Below are 22,304 nucleotides of genomic sequence, written 5' to 3' on the forward strand. Positions count from 1 at the left end.
TTTCCCTATCACAGCATAGGGATTTAGGGACAGAAAAATAACTGATAAGTGATATTTTTTAATCAAAAAAAGAAAAAAAGTGCCTGAATCAGTAATCTAGCTTGCCAAATGAAGTCCGATGTATAAGAAAGATTTGTATTTTAGGGGTTGGGATTGAGTGGGAGTGGAGGAAAGGATGTGAAGGGGGAAAAAGTAACCAACAACAGGCTGCAAATAGGAGGGAGCCAAGAAGGAAAGACAGAGCCAAGATCTGGAAGATTCATTCCATTCTAAAATAAGTATCTCACTGCTTAGTTAAGTTGAGAGAATGGTTTATGTTAAAATTGCCTGTATGTGGGATAGCTTACTATAAACTTTCTCTTAAGATGACTGAACTACTCATTCAGTTATAATTAGGTTGGTCAAAATAGATAGAGTTCTTTCTTTGAGTTCTAACTCTTCAGATGGATTGTTATTACATTGTGTGGACAATTGAGTGTGATATAAAATTGCACTTGAATAGAAGGTGAGATATCTTAAAAGTAGCCTGATTTTTTACTTACTTTTCTTTCTTTTTTTTTCCGCAGGGAACAGAAAAATCCCTGTAAAGAGTCATTTTTGTTTTCTTCAATTTCCATAACTGTATTGAATATGAAAAGCAGAGTTTATCTTCTTATACTGTATCCTCACAGTTTAGATAAGAAAGGCCATAAGGTTAAATGTCTCTAGTTTATATAGCTATACTAACTATAGCTGTGGGCTTCGAACATGGCTATAAAACTCCAGTGGGCTCCACTCCAAGCACAACTGGAATTTTTGTATTTTCAGATACAGGACAGTAAGCAGACCTAATCTCCTGACTGTAGCTGATAGCAGACAGATTTGAAAAGATAAAGATTGAACCACATACAGATATAGTTGACCAATGGTTTTTAATTTCAGAGAATAGCTGCATGTGGCAGTGGTGGTCTCAGTAATATACATTGTAAACTGTATCTTCCATACCACAAGAAGCAGTGGCATCGCTCTTTCTCAACTTCTCATGAAGGCCTTGTTCGGACTGATTCTTTCCTTGGTCAGCCTGCATTTGATTCCTGAATGCTGAGTCAAAGTCTCCTTGCTCTCAGCCCACCCAGTGGGCATCCTTATAAATAGAAAGATGTGTTAGTTCACAAAAGAGGAAGTGGTAAGGCCCAGGAAAAGCACTTTGCTGCTCCAGATAGCTCTTTTCTCTGGGAAATTTCTGAAACACGCCAAACTATCAGAAACAATTCCTAGATTCCAGCATGGGAAGGGTTTAGTATCTACTGGAAGGCAGCATAATGTAGTGATTAAAAGTACTAAAGTCAGATTTCCTGGATTTGCAAGACTACAGGGCTTTGCGCAAGTTAGCCAACTTCTTTCTGTGCCTCACTTTCCTCATTATTAAAGTGGTGATAATAACAATACCCATCTCATACGATTGTTGCCAGAATTAAGTGAGTTAATATAAAGTGCTTAGAATAGTAAGCACTCTAATTCTTTTAAAATACAGTGAGCACTGCTAGCAAGATACTATTTAAAGGGTACAGAGTGATACCTCAAATTATCTGCCCGGTAGAGTTTGCTAATGCCTTGCATTTCTTATTAGAAATCACTCAGAGTAGAACAAAATTAAGACATATTTGTCATAGGAACAAGGGCCATAAACTGGAAAAAGGCCAGTGTTAGGGTTAACTGGCTGTGATAAAGGGTACGGGCTGCAGCATTCTCTATAGTTCTCCTGATTAAGGGCTAGTTTTGTCTCAGAGTTTGACTCAAGGCTGAGTTTTCAATGGAGGACTTAAATTGGTTGGCCTAGCTTTGGTGCTGGGCCTAGTTGCAGTGACACCCAACCAGGTTAGTTAGCCCAAATGACATCATGATGGCAGTTTAAAAAAAATCTGAAGAGGTGTGAATTAGAAGAAATATGGGACTTATTTCCTTAAGAGAACTAAGGTGAATGACCGGAGTTTTCATGAAAGCGACTTGGGAAATAGTTTTCAACCACAACTCTTTTAAAATAGAAAGGGCTGCCTTATTAGGTAATAAGCTTTCTAACACTAAAAATGTTCCAGGAGAAGCTGGCCTGCCACTAATCAGAAATGTACCTGTATATTCATCTGTAAAGTGGGGATAATAATCACCCAGCAGGATTATTATGAGGATTAAATGAGATAATGTGCCTATGGCAGTTAGCATAGTGCCCGACACACTGTAACTATTCCATGAATGGTAAATTCTGAAACTACCACAACCACTGCCATCATTACTACTACTATCTTTAGTATTATTAATGGGGATTTTAAATTTAGCAAAGAGGCTGACTCTATGATCTCCGTAGTTTCTACGAAAATGGATGGTTAGCTTATGCTTTTTAAGGTCTCTTTCCACTCAGGAAGTTTAAAATACTTAGAAATGGGAGACATTTTATGTTGTAGGATGTGGTATTACTCTTCATGTGTTTATTATGGTAACTCCTTTGACTATTCTATTATTTATTATTCTCTACTTTATTTAGAATGGTTTAACCTGTGTGTAGTTCAGCTGTATTCTTTGTTAGTATAGTAATTATAGACTTTCTTCTGTTTATAAAGATGAAAAGGAGATGGGATAAAGAGACGAAAGAAGTTTCAAGTTTAAATACCAAGATCTTTTATTTCTCAGCTGGTGAACAAGTTAGAAAAAATGGCACCTTGTTTATTTTCTCCTGAAGGATTCACTTTGTTCTAAACTCAGACTTTGAAAGTTTTAATACTTTTTTGTGACTAAGTCTTTTCTTGAAAAAAAAAAATTGAGTTAGGAATAAAATAAAAATCAGCATATTTCCTTCCAAGGCAAAAGAACAGAACTTGCAGAAGCAAGATAAGAACAAAAAAATTTAAATGAAGGACGTGTCTAAAGGAAAAAAGTGAAAACTGTTATTTTTCCTATTGCTCTAAGTATATTCTCTGATACACAGTATTTTATATCAGTAAGGACACCTCTAATTGTTCTCACTTTCTGTATTCATTAATGGTGAGGTAGGGCTCCACAGGACAAGTGAAAGATTTCAGATTTATCACATCTATGAGGAAATAGGGGACAACAAAAAGGAACACAGATAGTGAAATTATAATGGGTTCAGAATCATAAATGGTTTTTGCTCTATAACCCCTACTTGCTTAGCAGATGATAAATGCTAAGCCTAGCTGCAGCCTAACCCCCTGTTGGGGTTTGGCTTCATTTTTATTTTTCCTGTATGTGTTTAATTTACTTAGATTCCCTTCTTCTTCAAGGTTTTTTTTTGTTTTTTGTTTTTTCCCCTTGCCTATAGTCCTGCAGAGGCAATCAAGACTGAACAATAGGTGCCTTCTTATGTCAAGTGGGTAATTTGCATTTCTGAGGATCTCCCGGACTGGATTAAACACATTTCCCAGAGGCTTCTGCAGCTCAGGGGAATGTTCCTTCTAGAAATTTACTTCATCTCTAGCAGGGTAGGGTGTTGCTCAGCTTTCACACTCCTGAGAAACACAAGGCACCTGAATTTGTACAAAGTAATTGTTTCATTTCCTTTGTGATTCAGTTATTCATAAATTCAGAACTGTTGAGTACATACACTTTCCTAATTTTCATACTGTTTATTTGAGTGTTTTGCTTAAAATGGAGCAGCCATGCTCTGAAAGAATAGGAAACCAGAATTTTGAAAATCTGTTCTTGAGTTTTGAGTTTAGGTCAACTGCTTTGCCATTCTGAGCCTCAGTTTCCCCATTTGTAACATGAGGGGTTGCTACCCTTTAGAGCTCTAAGAGATGAAATTTCTATGCAAAAGGTAACAGTGACTGACCCTCCTTCCCTTTCTGAAAAAACAAAGTACTTAGGGAGCAGTCTTTACAGAGGAGATGGTGTTTTGTTGGCATCTTAAAGAATAGAAAGGAATTCATATTGAGAAAGGGGAGAGGTTGGAACTCTGGGTAATATCAACATCTCAGGTCTGTGTAGAGGAAGCAGAGCTCACAATGGAGACTCAAGGAGGTTGGAGAGGTAAGGGGAAAAGCAAGAGAATGGAGTCCTGGAAGCCAAGGAAGAAGGCTTGCTCATCAGTCATACCAGGTGTCACTAAGGGCCTACTTTAGGCTCATGTCTGTTAGAACAAACAGAGTTAATTGAAGACTTCGCTCATGAAGTTGGTTGGAGCAGTGGGACAATATTGTGGTAGGTTTAACAGTAAATGTGAAGTGGAGGCTGCAAGTATAGAATATTATTTACATAATAATAGAGAACGATAAAGAAGCTTGGCTATTTGGTTGGGAAAAGAAGGAAAAATATAGGAAAGGATACAGAAATGTAGGATCAAAAGATACTTTCTTTTTAAAGGAGGAGAAATATTGATACATTTATATATTGAGGGAACAGAGACAGTAGAGAAGGGATAGTAGATGCAAGCCAAGAAAGATGCAAGCCACAGCCCTGCTTAAAATTCTCTGGTCTCTTTGGATTGATATACAAAGTCCTTTGAGTCCTGACTGTTCTTACTTTTCTGGCTTTATCTCTAACCATCCTCTGTATGCCCTTGAACTAAGCAGTGCAACTGAACTAAGGATGACATTTCCTTGAATGTCATTGCAGATGCTGCCCAAAATGCCCTTCCTTTTTCTCCTTCTCCTCATCCTCCTCCTTCTTCTTCCTTCTTTTTTGGCCTGGCTAATTTTCACTTATCCTTAAAGCTTTGTTCAGATGATCCCTTTCTCTGGGAAACATTTCCTGACATCCGTCTCCTCACCCTCACCTCAGCCAGGATTAGTCACTTCAATTGGAACTCCTTTAAAATTCTTTGTAGACTTTTATGTTATTAATCACATAATATTAAGATTTTTATTTATTTGGCCATTTAGGTGGCCATTAATTTCCTAAGGCCAGAGAGCATTACTTGAGAGGTAAGTGCTCAGTAGATGTTTATTAAACAAGGCAAGGAGGGCAACACTTGGGTATCATGGTGCCTTACTGAACCTTGCTATTCTTCAGAGATTCTTGTTTGAATGTCTCTTTGTTCCCCAGTTCTCCTCTAAGATAACTGCAGCTTCCTGGATTGTTAGGAAGAGCTGCTAGGATGGCAGATAGCACTCATATTGCCACCTGTTCCAAGGCCAAGGCAGACTCCATTAATCAATTACTGTACTTTCTCACACAGCTTGGATGCTGCTTCTTTGCACCTTAGCATTAATGGATCAGAGTTGACACTTGGGGCAAAAACTATTTGCTGTTCTTATACATTTCACAGTCTCTTGTTTTTCTTAAACCTTTCCTAGAAATGCAATATGAAATCTCCCTCTGCTCTAAAACCGTGTTCCCTGGGTTCTCTAGGAATCCACCTGGCCACTTTCATGTCTATGTGATCTTCAAGAAATAAAGCTCAGATGGATTTTCATTTTCCTTAGAAATTTATGATAGGAATTATACTATAAATAAACAGTGAGTGTTAAGCCCACTTTTCAGATGAAGGGGCTGGGAATCATAAATGTTTTTAGAATTATAGTAGGGAGGATGTTGAAGGGGAGAAAGATGATGTTGTACCTACATGGAAAGATTACATTGTATTTACACAGGAAAAAAAATATGGAGGGGTGAGGAATTCATCCTGATTGTTACATTTTTCTTAATCCTTTGTTCTGCATTCCTCACTCCACACTGTATAATTCAGTTTAACAGAAATTTACTGAGTATGTAACTTGTGCTAGGTATGTACTAGGAATGGGAGATACAAAAATGCAAGCCCTCAGGGAGTTTACAGTATTACTAGGGAAGGTGTTAAGAACTAAAACAGGGATACATAGGATGATGGTGGAAAACATGCTAATATAACTTAGTCTGAATTGTTCCATTTATCCAGCTATTGTTGCTAGATTTATGAGATCATTACTAACCTTTTAATTTTAATGATTAAAGTCACTTAGAATTTTTTGCTCTTAATCTTGAATCATGTTTGTATACAGGATAATTCCCTTGAATCATGGAAACCGTATGTGGGTAAGAGCTTATAGTCTTATGCTCCCATGGATAAAACCATTAAAAAATATTACATTATAAACAGGATATATACTTTTTTCTGGGTCAGAAAGTCAGAATTTAGAATTTAGTAAGACAATAAAAAATAACTCAATAAGACTTAAGAATTAATCAATTTAGAAAATATTACTAAATTTTTTTAAAGACCATCCAGACTTTGTTCAGTCTGTAGAATTGGTTTGTTATAAGAGGCAAAAGACAAACTTTATTTAGAAAGTTAAACACACAAAAAGACATCTCCTCACCCTGTTTACTCTTGACTCAAATTGCAGAACAAGCATTAAAGAAAGCCTTGCTAAACTTATTGTGTTCTCCAGTGAACATTAAATTAGCACCCATGTGAATATCATAAAAATAAGGAACAGAATGTTCACAGTAAACCTTAGGAAGATTCCGATGCAGATAAGGCCAAATGTTTCATTTTCGTTTTTTAATGTAATGCAGTTACAACTTACTTGCAACATTATTCCCTGCATGGCGGCCCCCTAATTATTTCATCATGCAGCAGGAAATCCTGGTAGGTCATATATAAACAGCCTGAGGCAGGAACCTCTTCATCTGATAGAGTATGACATCTGACATCTGTGCAGCCTGCTGCTTGCCTGCCACAATTAACCAGGAAGTTCGGGCATTAACTAATGCAAAGGCAACTGGGAGCTTGTGATAATGTGGAATAGCAAAGGTCTTTCCTAATCCAATAAATTCCTATGAAGATGAAAAAGTGACAGCAAATAGGTGACAGTTTTCTCAGGAACTGAACCTTTGTGGTCTTTTTCTTGATTGTTTTCCACGAAGCAGCAAGCCATCTTCCTTATCATCTCCCTTCCCCTTCTACTTCTCATGTATGCATAATTTCCCTTGACTTTGAATGAGACTTAAGTGCACTTAGGGTCTGCTGGATTTAGCTCTTGGTATTGTTTATGTTTACTGCTCAAGTGGGGGTGGGTGTCCCTTTCTGGGCTTCACAAACTGAATGAACCCCAGAATGGAACTTCTTTATACAATGTGTTGAGGGATTGAGCCAGCACCTGCTTTATAGGCTAATTGTTTCTACCAGCCATTTATTGTTTGTTATTCTGTTTGGAGGCAAATGCTGAGAACAGTGGGTGATTTAAATTGGCAGGAGTTTAATTGTATTACCTGCTTTTATATATATATATATATATATATATATAAATATATATATTATATACATATATAATGTATATATATATAACATATATAATTTTCATATTTCATTTCAGTGTTTTTATTAAACAAACATTTACTTAGTACCTACTATGTGTGGGACACTATGCTTGACCCAGGGCTAAATAAGATCATCTCTACTCAGAACTGAAGAAGATCATCTCTGCCTATGAGCTTGGTCTAGTGAAGGAGACTCTACCACATAAAACAAATAACATGCAAATGTGGTTAATGGCTTGTAATATGAACTAAGAATTGATAAGGAGGAAACAGATAACTTAAGAAGAGGACAGTCAGGAAAGATAGCATGGAGGAGGTGACAGTTGTTCTGCATCTTGAGTGCTAAGTTTTCCAGGTTCTCAAAGTGAGGAAGAGTGTTACAGGGTGAGTAGTGAACACAAAGGCACTGAGATATTGAAGATCCAGGGATATTTGAGGGAATTCAGGGAGGATTAATATTGTGTGCACATAGGATGTGTGGAGGGGTGTGGAAGGAGATCAAGCTAGAAAGGTAGGCCTGGGACCTGGGGGGCCATGCTAAAGAGTTATTGTACAGGCAGTGATTAGCTTGATTTTCTTCTAAAATGAAAGGAAAACTATTGCTGGAACTATATTTTTGGAAGCTTGTTCTGGCAAAAGTATGGGATAGATTGGCGAGGGAAGACATATTTGAGTCAGGAAGTCAGAAAGCTGTTTCAATAGGGACTCTCTGCACTCATTTGTTGATTCTTTCAACAAGTAAGTGCCCAAGAAGTTAAAAAAAGATACCTTTGAGTTTTTGTGTCTTGGTATTTTACTGGTATGGCTTCATAATTAGTTTCTCTACCCTCTCTTTCTCCTTACTCCCCTACCCATTTCCCACTTTCTCTTTTCCATTTCTGAGCTGTCTGAAACCAGAAATCACTGAAATCACACCCCTTTGAGGTTAAAGCTCTTGGCCAGAATTCCAATCATTTCAACAGTGTCCAAGTTGAAGTCTTTGAAGTCCATGCCTTGCTAGTAATGATATAGCAGATATTTGTCCAAAATAATCACTAGTTGGTTTGTAAGAGAGAAAGAAGCCTAACAGGCAAGTATTGGGAAATACATATGGTCAATTATGAATCGACTTAAAAAGAAAACTAGGCAGCAAGAATCTGATAAGAAGTCTGTAGGATTCAGAACAAACATACTGTATTAATTATTATTATTCATTCTATATTGCCACAAGTGTGCAAAATGCTATATAAATGGTTGACAGTGCTGGAGAAAGAATAATAGCCCAGCCCTGGAGTGCTTATAATTTATGTAAACACATCATTTTATTTCATTTTTCTAAGCCATATCTCTGAATTGTTATTTGGCTTATTTTGCTCATATTCATATTTCATCTCTGGTTCTCATATAAACTAAAAAATGAGTTTTTCTAGAAATCATACATGTTTTTACAAAACAATGGCTATCATCCATAATACTAGAACCATTGCATTGGGAATTCTGAGTACAAAGCAACTCCTTGGTTGGGGTCCTATGTTTGTGAAATGAGAAAAGGGGAGTATATTTAAGGCCCTCTGGAGATGAATGGGACTAGAAATGTGTAGTATTATTAGGAGTTTTTCTTAATAGAGTATTAAAATGCTTTGCCTTTAGAAGTGTTTTTGCTACTAGGAAGACACAGAGGAAGTCATGTAGAGATTAGTACCAACATTTATCATTACCCTAAATTTCTTGCTAGTTCTGCCTCCTGATCACACTTAATTTATCAGGCTCATTGGTCTCCTCCAATATAAATCCATGCTATATTATTGCTTTATTTTACTTTGTTCAGGAAATTTTTTAAGCTGGCTTAGTTCAGAAGCAGAATGAGTGATTTATACAGCCTCAGGTTTTTGTTAGATAACAATGTCTCTTACAGACAGGCAAATTCAGTATTGATATGAATGTGACAGTAGAGAGAGACCTCTGTTTTACTGCAACTACACATATTACTTATTTTACTATCTTTTATTTTACTGTTTCAAAATATTTGAAAGATATAATTTAAACATTGGCACAACCTGTATTAGTCTCTGAAAAGCTTTTCCTTAAAGTCAGAAATAAAATTTGTGACCAAATTTGGAACCTCTAATTTGAAGGCACTATAAAATATGGTTGATAAAACATATCTACTTTCTGATATGAAATAACCACCATTTATAATAAATAAATAAATAAGAGGCCAATAAAAGTGACTTTATTTTAATTCCCTAATATTAATTGGATCCTCATCATGTGAGCATCATACTAGCCACTATTGATACCATGGTGAATAAAACAGCATATTCCCTGACCTTATGAGTGTGCATAATATAAACTGACAATCACAGTGCTTTGTGGAAGTGTTTTGATAGGAGAAGTACAGAATAAACTGTGGATCTCTTTTATGGCTCTAAACTCATGCTTAATTGTCAGAGAGGACTTCCCAGAGGAAATGATGTCTAAGTAGTGACCTAAAAAATGAGTGAGAGTTAGATGAAAGTTGGGGTTGGGGGTTTGGAGAGGTTTCTAGGTGGAGGGAAGAGAAGAGTCTAGTGAAAGCCTAGTAAGAGTCTATAATTGAAAATAATCCAGTATGATTTGAGTTTAGATTGCAAGGAGATGGGAGAGGGGGAGGGAGAACTAAACAAAAGTAAAATTATTCAGATTAATATAAGCCAAGATAATATATTAGACCATATAGTAAAAAAGAGTTTCTAAACTTGGGTTCCATGGCCTTGTAGGGAGTCAAGGATGAGCTTTAGGGAATTGCTTGAGGAAATTTTATGCATAAATATATTCTCAAAGGGTTCCAACAAGCCACTCTCCTTGCTAAGAACGAAAATCTCTTCCTTGTTGTCCCTCCCTCACCAACACACAATAACTATTTGTGAAATGTTACCAGTTGGGCCTTGGCAACTTCATTCATTCATTCACACATTCATATATTCAACAAATATTTACTGAATTTTTCATAAGCAAGGGATACAGTGGTGAGTAAAAGAAGACAGACTTCTACAAGAGAATGACAGAAAATAAGCAACAAGTAAATGAATGAGATTTCATAGGAACAAGCATTATAAAGAAACTAAGGAACTCTGATAGAGAGGAAGGCTTCCCTGAGGAGGTGACATTTGAGTTAAAACTTGAATTGGCTAGAAACTGAAACAGGTAGTGAAAGGCCCTGAGACAGAATTGATTTGATATATTTGCTGAATAGAAAAAAGGTCAGTGTGACTGCAGTATAAATAGTTGGTGGGAGAGAAGTGCAAAGTAGGATATGACATTGGAGAAATGGGCCAGGAATCAGGTCATATAGATCATGGCCAGGAATTTGAATTTTACTCTCAGGACCATGGGAAATCATTGGAAGAATTTAACAGTAGTTATCACATAATCTGATTTATGTTAAGGAAAAAAAATGTAGGGAAGGGAAGAGTAGAAATAGGGAGAGAGACTAGTTAGCAGTATATTGCAGTAGGTCAGGTGAGATGGTTTCATCTTAAACTAGGGTGATAGTAATGGAAATGGAGATTAGTATATAAATATGAGATATATTTTGGAGCAATACATAGCTGCCTGTGTGTAGGCATGGAAACATGACCAACTGCAAAAGATAAGATTATCCAAATACAAATACCTTTAACAAGGAAAATACTAAAGAAACTTCAACAAAATTACTTTACGGATCTGACAGGTAAAACCAAGTCAGGATATGTGAGTTCACACCTTAACCCTGTCATTTGTCACTTTGGGTCAACCAGTGATTTACCTTCTCTTGGTCAATTTTCTTATCTAAAACATGAAGTTAATAAAATATGAAATCACCCAACACTTCTGCTACCAAGTAAATTTTGTTTAGTTCTAAAATGAACAATAAATAACTTCAGCAACAACCAAATGATCTTTGAGAATGGATAGCTGAAAAGGGAGATAAGAGAATCCAGAGGGAAAAAATGTATCATTTTTACCAAAAGCGAAATTGCTACCTTTCTTATCATGGTGCTCCACATTGAAAATTTGCTTTTAGGACCCCATTAAACATGGTCTTAACTGTTCCTTTTGTTTCTGTATTCAGAAGTGTACACACACAAGCTAGGCAGTGAAATTTCCAATGCTACGTAAACAATGTAGTCTGGCTCCTGGAAATTCATTCCGCATATATTACATGCATTAATATTCAGATATTCACATGAACTTCCCAGCAAGCTCACAGTGATTATGACCTCCACAATCACCTTAATTGGCCCAGACGCTCTCCAAGAGTGTGCCCAGGGGACACTGAGGATGAGCTCAGACCTTTGTGGCTGTGTATTTACAAATCTTCTCTTCCTTTCTCTTTTCTATCCGTTGTGAAAGCTCTGCAGTTAAAAGTAACTCTAGGAAGCAGGTCTTGGGGGGAGGGTGTGTGGCACAATCTCAAAAAGCCTTAATTAGATACATCCTTTGTGAAAACTAGGGACTAGCGTTGTTTATATATTTCTTTGAAAATTATTTGAGGTAGCTTTTACTCTCTTAAGCAGCTAGGTCAGTGTTAAGTAAAACTGTAGCTTACTTAATGTTGTTTGTAGAAACGGGAGTTCTTTGTCATATTGCTATAGTGGTATAAAACCGAAGAAACACCACATGCCTTTATTCCCTTGGTATAGAAACAACGCTCATGAACTGGCGGTGTGTGGGTGACTTGGGCGGGGAGTGCAGTGGGGGAAGGCCTTTGATGGCATACATAAATTTTCCCAATTGGAAAGTTGCTCTTCTCAGTCTGCACCCAGAATCCTGTAAATGGACTTAAAGCTTCACTGCCAAAGTTGATCTGGAAGAAACCTGATAGAAATAAGCCAATGTTTCAAAAATCTTAAAAGCAAACAAATGGTTTAAAGATTTTAGAAATCTTAGAAGAAAACATGCTTTTAGGTTGTGCCTGTGAATTTTATATAACTAGTATTTGGATAAACTGGGCAGTGCTCCTGTGGACAAAAGATGTTGAATTTTAATTTTGATTATTCTCCATATTGCTGCTCAGCTATCTCCCCTTCGTTCATGTTGGTATATTTTAAGAAAAAAAGCCCTTGAATCCAGACATCTGAGCTTTCTACACTGCTGGAATATTCCTTTGAATAGCAGGGCAGGAAATCTTCCTGTAAAGTAAAATATTACAGTAAGTCCTAAAGGAGATGTCTCTCCTGCTCTTTTGACATACCCCTTTTCATTTTTTTACCCTACAATGTTCTAAAAGATAATTTTTAAAAAAGGTAAAATCATGACTCTTGTACATATATAAAAATGAACATGGGTTAAAGATTTTATTTAACACATTCAATGAGGGAACCAGGCAGATGTTATAACTGGTCAAAAGAGAATCTGTAAAACAGATGGATTTATAAATTAGGAACAGTGAAACAAGCAGGCAAATGAAGGCAAAGCTTGTTTTTCCAGCGCTGGGGAGGGAAGTCCATTAAATCTCTCACAGGACAGAAGTTGTATCTTTATCAGTTATGTACATTTTACAGAGCTGTAAAATAGCTCAAAGACAATGAAGACTAAAGTCAGATAACCTGAAAGTGTCTTTTAGACAATGCATAGTTTTCTACTGAAGATCAAAATTGCTTGTGCAGTTTTTCTCTCATTTCTTCTATAAATGTATTATAGAACAGGGTAAATATCAAGCAAGTATGACTAGTATCGATCAAGTTTGGCAAGTACCCATTGGAAGCTTTGATCAATTGGCAATGACTTCCTGGAGCATCCTGTTGAGGAGTTTTTAGGTTAGACAGGAAAGGGTGTCACCTAAATTAGCAGTGGAGTAGTAAATAGTGGTATTTGTGGCAGGTATTTGATACTCTGTTATGGAAGAATGTCATCTGTAAACTAATTTACCCTAGAATATCATGGACTCATTGTGTTACTCCTCCAAGAGCATTTACATGTAAAAAGAAGAAAGACACTATGGAGGAAAATATTTAAATCCCCTTTTTCTGTTACATATGTGAAATTACATACTTTGGAAAGGTTCAAATGGAAAAAATTCAAACATTACAGAATAGAACACAGTGAAAAGCTGCCTCACACACCTGCTTACTGGTTCATTTCACTGTTTTTCCTAACAAAGCAACTGCTGGTTACCAGTTTCTTATGTATCCTTTGAGAGATATTACATATAAAGGTTGAACATAATGTTCATTGCATGTTAGTAGAAATTATTTGTTCAGTCCCATAGTTATTTTTAAGGTCTTCAACTGTTAAGTAGAGTCCCTACATATGCGACCATAAGTGTGAAATTTCTTGTGTGCCTTTATTTTTTTCTTAAAATGTTTTGTTTTGAATTATGAAATATTGTAAGCATATCGAAGTTCACAAAGTAACATAGTAGACATCCATGTACCCATCACACATTACAGATTTAGAAATTTTAGCAGATCCTCTTTTTTTTTACAACTTTATTGGAGTATAATTGCTTTACAATGGTGTGTTAGTTTCTGCTTTATAACAAAGTGAATCAGTTATACATATACATATGTTCCCATATCTCTTCCCTCTTGCGTCTCCCTCTCTCCCACCCTCCCTATCCCACCCCTCCAGGCAGTCACAAAGCACCAAGCTGATCTCCCTGTGCTATGCGGCTGCTTCCCACTAGCTATCTACCTTACATTTGGTAGTGTATATATGTCCATGCCTCTCTCTCGCTTTGTTACAGCTTACCCTTCCCTCTCCCCATATCCTCAAGTCCATTCTCTAGTAGGTCTGTGCCTTTATTCCTGTCTTACCCCGAGGTTCTTCATGACATTTTTTTTTCTTAAATTCCATATATATGTGTTAGCATATGGTATTTGTCTCTCTCTTTCTGACTTACTTCACTCTGTATGACAGACTCTAGGTCTATCCACCTCAATTCAAATAGCTCAATTTCGTTTCTTTTTATGGCTGAGTAATATTCCATTGTATATATGTGCCACATCTTCTTTATCCATTCATTTGATGATGGGCACTTAGGTTGTTTCCATCTCCGGGCTATTGTAAATAGAGCTGCAATGAACATTTTGGTACATGACTCTTTTTGAATTATGGTTTTCTCAGGGTATATGCCCAGTAGTGGGATTGCTGGGTTGTATGGTAGTTCTATTTTTAGTTTTTTTAAGGAACCTCCATACTGTTCTCCATAGTGGCTGTACCAATTCACATTCCCACCAGCAGTGCAAGAGTGTTCCCTTTTCTCCACACTCTCTCCAGCATTTATTGTTTCTAGATTTTTTGATGATGGCCACTCTGACTGGTGTGAGATGATATCTCATTGTAGTTTTGATTTGCATTTCTCTAATGATTAGTGATGTTGAGCATTCTTTCATGTGTTTGTTGGCAGTCTGTATATCTTCTTTGGAGAAATGTCTATTTAGGTCTTCTGCCCATTTTTGGATTGGGTTGTTTGTTTTTTTGTTATTGAGCTGCATGAGCTGCCTGTAAATTTTAGAGATTAATCCTTTGTCAGTTGATTCATTTGCAAATATTTTCTCCCATTCTGAGGGCTGTCTTTTGGTCTTGTTTATGGTTTCCTTTGCTGTGCAAAAGCTTTGAAGTTTCATTAGGTCCCATTTGTTTATTTTTGTTTTTATCTCCATTACTCTAGGAGATGGGTCAAGAAGGATCTTGCTGTGATTTATGTCATAGAGTGTTCTGCCTATGTTTTCCTCTAAGAGTTTGATAGTTTCTGGCCTTACATTTAGGTCTTTAATCCATTTTGAGCTTATTTTTGTGTATGGTGTTAGGGAGTGATCTAATCTCATACTTTTACATGTACCTGTCCAATTTTCCCAGCACCACTTATTGAAGAGGCTGTCCTTTCTCCACTGTATATTCCTGCCACCTTTATCAAAGATAAGGTGACTATATGTGTGTGGGTTTATTTCTGGGCTTTCTATCCTGTTCCATTGATCTACCTTTCTGTTTTTGTGCCAGTACCATACTGTCTTGATTACTGTAGCTTTGCAGTATAGTCTGAAGTCAGGGAGCCTGATTCCTCCAGCTCTGTTTTTCGTTCTCAAGATTGCTTTGGCTATTCAGGGTCTTTTATGTTTCCATACAAATTGTGAAATTTTTTGTTCTAGCTCTGTGAAAAATGCCAGTGGTAGTTTGATAGGGATTGCATTGAATCTGTAGATTGCTTTGGGTAGTAGAGTCATTTTCACAATGTTGATTCTTCCAATCCAAGAACATGGTATACCTCTCCATCTATTTGTATCATCTTTAATTTCTTTCATCAGTGTGTTATAATTTTCTGCATACATGTCTTTTGTCTCCTTAAGTAGGTTTATCCCTAGATATTTTATTCTTTTTGTTGCAATGGTAAGTGGGAGTGTTTTCTTGATTTCACTTTCAGATTTTTCATCATTAGTGTATAGGAATGCCAGAGATTTCTGTGCATTAATTTTGTATCCTGCTACTTTACCAAATTCATTGATTAGCTCTAGTAGTTTTCTGGTGGCATCTTTAGGATTCTCTATGTATAGTATCATGTCATCTGCAAACAGTGACAGCTTTACTTCTTCTTTTCCGATTTGGATTCCTTTTATTTCCTTTTCTTCTCTGATTGCTGTGGCTAAAACTTCCAAAACTATGTTGAATAAAAGTGGCAAGAGTGGACATCCTTGTCTTGTTCCTGATCTTAGTGGAAATGGTTTTAGTGTTTCACCAACGAGGACGATGTTGGCTGTGGGTTCGTCATATATGGCCTTTATTTTGTTGAGGAAAGTTCCCTCTATGCCTACTTTCTGCAGGGTTTTTATCATAAATGGGTGTTGAATTTTGTCAAAAGCTTTCTCTGCATCTATTGAGATGATCATATGGTTTTTCTCCTTCAGTTTGTTAATATGGTTAATCACATTGATAGATTTGCGTATATTGAAGAATCCTTGCATTCCTGGAATAAACCCCACTTGATCATGGTGTATGATCCTTTTAATGTGCTGTTGGATTCTGTTTGCTAGTATTTTGTTGAGGATTTTTGCATCTATGTTCATCAGTGATATTGGCCTGTAGTTTTCTTTCTTTGTGACATCCTTGTCTGGTTTTGGTATCAAGGTGATGGTGGCCTCGTAGAATGAGTTTGGGAGTGTTCCTCCCTCTGCTATATTTTGGAAGAGTTTGAGAAGGATAGGTGTTAGCTCTTCTCTAAATGTTTGATAGAATTCGCCTGTGAAGCCATCTGGTCCTGGGCTTTTGTTTGTTGGAAGATTTTTAATCACAGTTTCAATTTCAGTGTTTGTGATTGGTCTGTTCATATTTTCTATTTCTTCCTGATTCAGTCTTGGCAGGTTGTGCATTTCTAAGAATTTGTCCATTTCTTCCAGGTTGTCCATTTTATTGGCATAGACTTGCTTGTAGTAATCCCTCATGATCTTTTGTATTCCTGCCGTGGCAGTTGTTACTTCTCCTTTTTCATTTCTAATTCTATTGATTTGAGTCTTCTCCCTTTTTTTCTTGATGAGTCTGGCTAATGGTTTATCAATTTTGTTTATCTTCTCAAAGAACCAGCTTTTAGTTTTATTGATCTTTGCTATTGTTTCCTTCATTTGTTTTTCATTTATTTCTGATCTGATCTTTATGATTTTCCTTCTGCTAACTTTGGGGTTTTTTTGTTCTTCTTTCTCTAATTGCTTTAGGTGCAAGGTTAGGTTTTTTATTCGAGATGTTTCCTGTTTCTTAAGGTAGGATTTTATTGCTATAAACTTCCCTCTTAGAAATGCTTTTGCTGCATCACATAGGTTTTGGGTCGTCGTGTCTCCATTGTCATTTGTTTCTAGGTATTTTTTTATTTCCTCTTTGATTTTTTCAGTGATCACTTCGTTATTAAGTAGTGTATTGTTTAGCCTCCATGTGTTTGTATTTTTTACAGATCTTTTCCTGTAATTGATATCTAGTCTCATAGCGTTGTGGTTGTAAAAGATACTTGATACAATTTCAATTTTCTTAAATTTACCAAGGCTTGATTTGTGACCCAAGATATGATCTATCCTGGAGAATGTTTCATGAGCACCCGAGAAAAATGTGTATTCTGTTGTTTTAGGATGGAATGTCCTCTAAATATCAATTAAGTCCATCTTGTTTAATGTATCATTTAAAGCTTGTGTTTCCTTATTTATTTTCATTTTGGATGATCTGTCCATTGGTGAAAGTGGGGTGTTAAAGTCCCCTCCTATGAATGTGTTACTGTTGATTTCCCCTTTATGGCTTTTAGTATTTGCCTTATGTATTGAGGTGCTCCTATGTTGGGTGCATAAATATTTACAATTGTTCTGGAGTAGCAAGTCTCATATCAGAAAAAATAGACTTTAAAATAAAGACTATTAATTAGAAGAGACAAAGAAGGACACTACATAATGATCAAGGGATCGATCCAACAGAACCTCTTAAGAATAAATGAATATTACTGAAGTAGCTAAAGTTCCACTCTCCTAGCACTTCCTTTTCTTTCTTGCATCAAGGGAAACTGGTAGTATTCTGAGTTTGGGATGTATCATTTCTATGCAGATTTTTTTCCTACCTATGTATATATCCAGAATATATATGCATACATGCATATGCTGTGCATAAGTGTGTGTGTATGTATATATATAATATCGATAGCATATATATACACATACACACGCTCATATATATATATATATATATATATATAATTGATATTTGTTCAGGATTTTACATTATCCATCTCTATGCATCTTTTGGAAACTTCATTAATATACATTATTTATTTATTTATTTATTTTGAAATTAACCATAATGATACAGCAGATACAGTTTATTTTTATTGCTATATAGTGCTGAAAGATAGACTGGGGCATATTAAAAAATTTAAGAGTTTATTTGAGCAAAAATTGATTTGAATTGGGCAGCACCAAACCAGAAGCAATTAGGGGCACTCTGACAGCAGGTAAGGGAAAGAACTTTATAGAGAAGAGGTGGAAACAAAGCAAAGAAATTATTTAATTGGTTCTAGCTTAAGTGGTTGCCTTATTTGGGAAAGCCTAGTTGTCTGTCTGTGGTTGATTGTCCTTAGGTTTCAATTTCTTAAGTGTCAACTGAAAAAAAGTGTACAACGTGAGAGCTGTGAGTTGAGTTTTATTTGGGGCAAAATGAGGACTATAGCTGGGAGAAAGCGTTTCATATAGCTCTGAGAAGCTGCTCCAGAGAGGTAGGGGAGAGGTCAGTATTACATATGATATTAGTGAAAGCGGCATATGTGCAGTCAAGCACACATTTTAGCAGAGCGTTGCTGCTAGTCACGAGGAGCAGATGACACCGTTAATGATTTTAGTGCTTTTCTAGATATGAGGAGATGCAAGAATTCAGCTCATAGAATCTTCTCCTGAAAATATCTAGCTGTCTGAAGGCCTGTTCTGCCAGTTTTACCCCAGAGCACTAGCACGAAGTGCCTCATTCCTGATCTCCACCCTGAACTCCTTTCAGGGTGTGTTGAAGGTCAGCAGCTATAGCCAATTGTGACTTAATCCTTGTAGAGGCAGATGGCAAGCGCCAATTTTTAGTTGACATAACCTTGAGGCATTTAGGCTTAGGTTTTTGTTTGCTTAAGTAGGCTACTAAGAAACTGGAGCCAGCTTATTCTAATGGCCTCTTTGCTTAACTAATTTAACTATAGTATTCCACTGTATGAGTAAACAGTTTATTTTCTGTCCCCAACTGATGGACTATTAGTTTGATGTCACGTTTTTGTTGTCAAAAGTATTCCAATAAACACCCCTTTTATGTCTCCTTGTGTATATTTTTGTAAGGAAAAGCCAGACGCGCAGGTTCAGCGGCCATGGCTCACTGGCCTAGCCGCTCTGCGGCATGTGGGATCTTCCCAGACTGGGGTACAAACCCGTGTCCCCTGCATAGGCAGGCGGACTCTCAACCACTGTGCCACCTGGGAAGCCCTTGTCTTTTAATTTTATCATACCTTTTGACACATAAAAGCTTATCACTTAAATAAAAACAACCACAAAAAGAAAAACTAAAAAAAAAAAAGCTTATCACTTTAATGTTGATCTATCTTTTCTTCTATGATATGTATCCTTTTTGGGCAATCATAAGAAATCCTTTCCTAACTGTGGTGGCATTATGATGTGTCAGTTTCACTAGGCTGAGCTACATTCCACAGATTTTCCTTCTGTGTTTCCAGTTAGAGTAGGCCACAAGAGAGATTCTTGTGAGAGATTTAGAGAGTGAAGTGAAGCAACAGGCATTTTGTAGCTCATACATATTTATCACAAATCTGATAGATCACTTCATTGGCATGAAGTGGCAGTCAGGCTGTAACTGCTTTACTTGTTCCTGAATCATCCTTGAGCTGTTCTAACACCTGGGCCAGATGTGTGTATTTTAAAAGCTCCATGAAGAAGAGCCCTAGTTTCTATTGGACACCTATACGAACGAGGTCAGAAGCAACAAGATCTTACAGAGATTTTAGCCTGTTCTCTTTGGCTCCAGCTCACGCTTATGAGTTCCAGATTGTCCTTGCTATTCCCCACTTCATGTTTATCTTGCCTTCCTAACTTTCTGCTGTGTGGACTTAAAGCTCCAGCATCACACAGTAAGACAGCAGACTTACAGAAACTGGTTAACTAGCTTCCACAGTCACATAAGGTCAAATCTGTATAACAAACTCTGTGTGTGTGTGTGTGTGTGTGTGTGTGTGTGTGTGTGTGTGTGTGTATCTCCTAATGCTTTGCTTCTCTGATACAGTATCTTTATGACATAAAGTGTTTTATAGCTTTTTGTAATAGTTATATTTTTCACATTTAGGCATTTAGTGCATCCAGAATTTACCTTTTTGTGTGGTGAGTTACGGGCACACCAAAATAATTATCTTTTTTTTTTAATGTGGATAGCTGTTTGTCTATTCTTATTCCACTGATTTCTCCATCACAAATAAAATACCCATATGTATGCACATGAACCTTTTAATTCATTCTGTTTCATTAGTCCACTTACCTGTAGATGGCACACTGTCAGAATTATTGTTGCCTTACAGTAAGTCGTGAAACTGAGTAGATAAGCCCTCATTCGATTCTTTCTCTTCAAAATCATCTTAGTTATTTTTGGCTCTCTATATTAACATAGGAACTTTAGTATAAATTTGCCACGTTTCATGAAAAAAATTGAATTTGGTCTCTAGTAACCCTTACTGTATAGAACAAATTAGGGAGAATTGTTCTAACTCCAATACCTCCCATCTAAGGACATGATACCTTGCTCTCCCCTCTCTTAAAGTCAATAGACTTTATTTTTTTAGAGCAGTTTTAGGTTTATAGAAAATTTGAGCAGAAAATACAAAGCGCTCATATACCCCTCACCTCCCACCCCCCAGTTTCTCCTATTGTTAACATCTTGCATTATTTTAATAAATTTGTTACAATTTATCTGCCAGTACTTACATAATATTAACTAGAGTCCATAGACATATATTTAGGATTCGCTCTTTGTGTTGTATATTCAGTGGGGTTTGACACGTATGTAATGACATGTATTCACCATTACAGTATCATACAAGGTAGTTTCACTGCATTAAAGATTCCCTGCATTCCACCTATTCATCCCTCCCTCCCAAACCCTGCAACCACTGAGCTTTTTACTTTCTCCATAGATTTGTATTTTCCAGTGTCATACATTTGAAATCATACAGTCTTTTGAGATTGGTTTCTTTCACTTAGTGATATGCATTTTAGTTTCCTCCATATGTTTCCATGGCTTAATAGCTCATTTCGTTTTATCACTGAATAATATTCTGTTATATGGATGTACCAGAGTTCGTTTATCCACTCACTGTTGAAGAATATCTTAATTGCTTCCAAGTTTTGGCAATTATGAATAAAGCTGATGTAAACATACATGTATAGGTTTTTGTGTAGACGTAAGTTTTCAACTCATTTGTATAAATACCAAGGAGCATGGTTACTGAATTGTGTGGTAAGAATATGTTTAGTTTTGTAAGAAACTGTCACACTGTCTTCCACAGTGCCTGTACCATTTTGCCTTCCCACCAGCAATGAATGAGAATTCCTGTTGCTCCACGTACTTGTCAGTATTTGGAGTTGTCAGTTTTGGATTTTAGCCCATCTAACGTATGTGTAGTGGTATCTTATTGGTTAATTTGCAATTCCCTAATGATATATGATCTGAGTATCTTTTCATATATTTATTTATCATCTGTATATCTTCTTTGGTGAAGTGTCTGTTCATATCTTTTGGCCATATTTTAATTGGGTTGTCTGTTTTCTTATCATTGAGTTTTAAGAGTTTTTGTATATTTTGAATACCAGTTCTTTATCAGATATGTGTTTTGCAAAAATTTTCTCCCAGTCCATGGCTTATCTTTTCATTCTCTTAGTGTGTTTCATATAGTGAATTTTTTAATTTTAATGAAGTTAAGTTTATCAATTATTTCTCTCATGGGTCATGCTTTTGATGTTGTGTTTAAAAAGTCATCAACAAATCTAAAGTCACCTGGATTTTCTCCTATGTTATCTTCTAAGAGTTTTGTAGTTTTGCATTTTATACTTACATCTATGATCCATTTTGAATTAATTTTTGTGAAAGATGTAAGGTCTGTACCTATTTATTTATTTTTTTTGCATGTGGATATTCAGTTGTTCCAGAACCATTCATCAAACAGATTATCCTTTTTCATTGAATTGCCTTTGCTTCTCTTTTGGTCATTTCTAGGCTTTCTATTTTGTTCCACTGATCTACTTGTCTGTTCTTTTACCAATTACCCGACTGTCTTGATAACTGTAGCTTTCTAGTAAGTCTTAAAGTTAGGTATTATCAGTCCTCTGATTCTTCTCTTTCAATATTTTGTTGGTTATTTTGGGTCTTTTTTGCTACTCCATATAATCTTTAAAATCAGTTTGTCAATATCCACAAACTAACTTGCTTGAATTTTTATTGGGATTGTGTTGAATCTATAGATCAAGTTGGGAAGAACTGACATCTTGACAGTATTATGTCTTTCTATCCTTGTACATGGAATGTCTCTCCATTTACTTAGATCTGTGATTTCTTTCTTGAGAATTTTGTAGTTTTCCTCT

This window comes from Lipotes vexillifer, unplaced genomic scaffold (genome assembly GCF_000442215.2).
Source record: "Lipotes vexillifer unplaced genomic scaffold, Lipotes_vexillifer_v1.1 scaffold762, whole genome shotgun sequence".
NCBI lineage: Eukaryota > Metazoa > Chordata > Mammalia > Artiodactyla > Lipotidae > Lipotes > Lipotes vexillifer.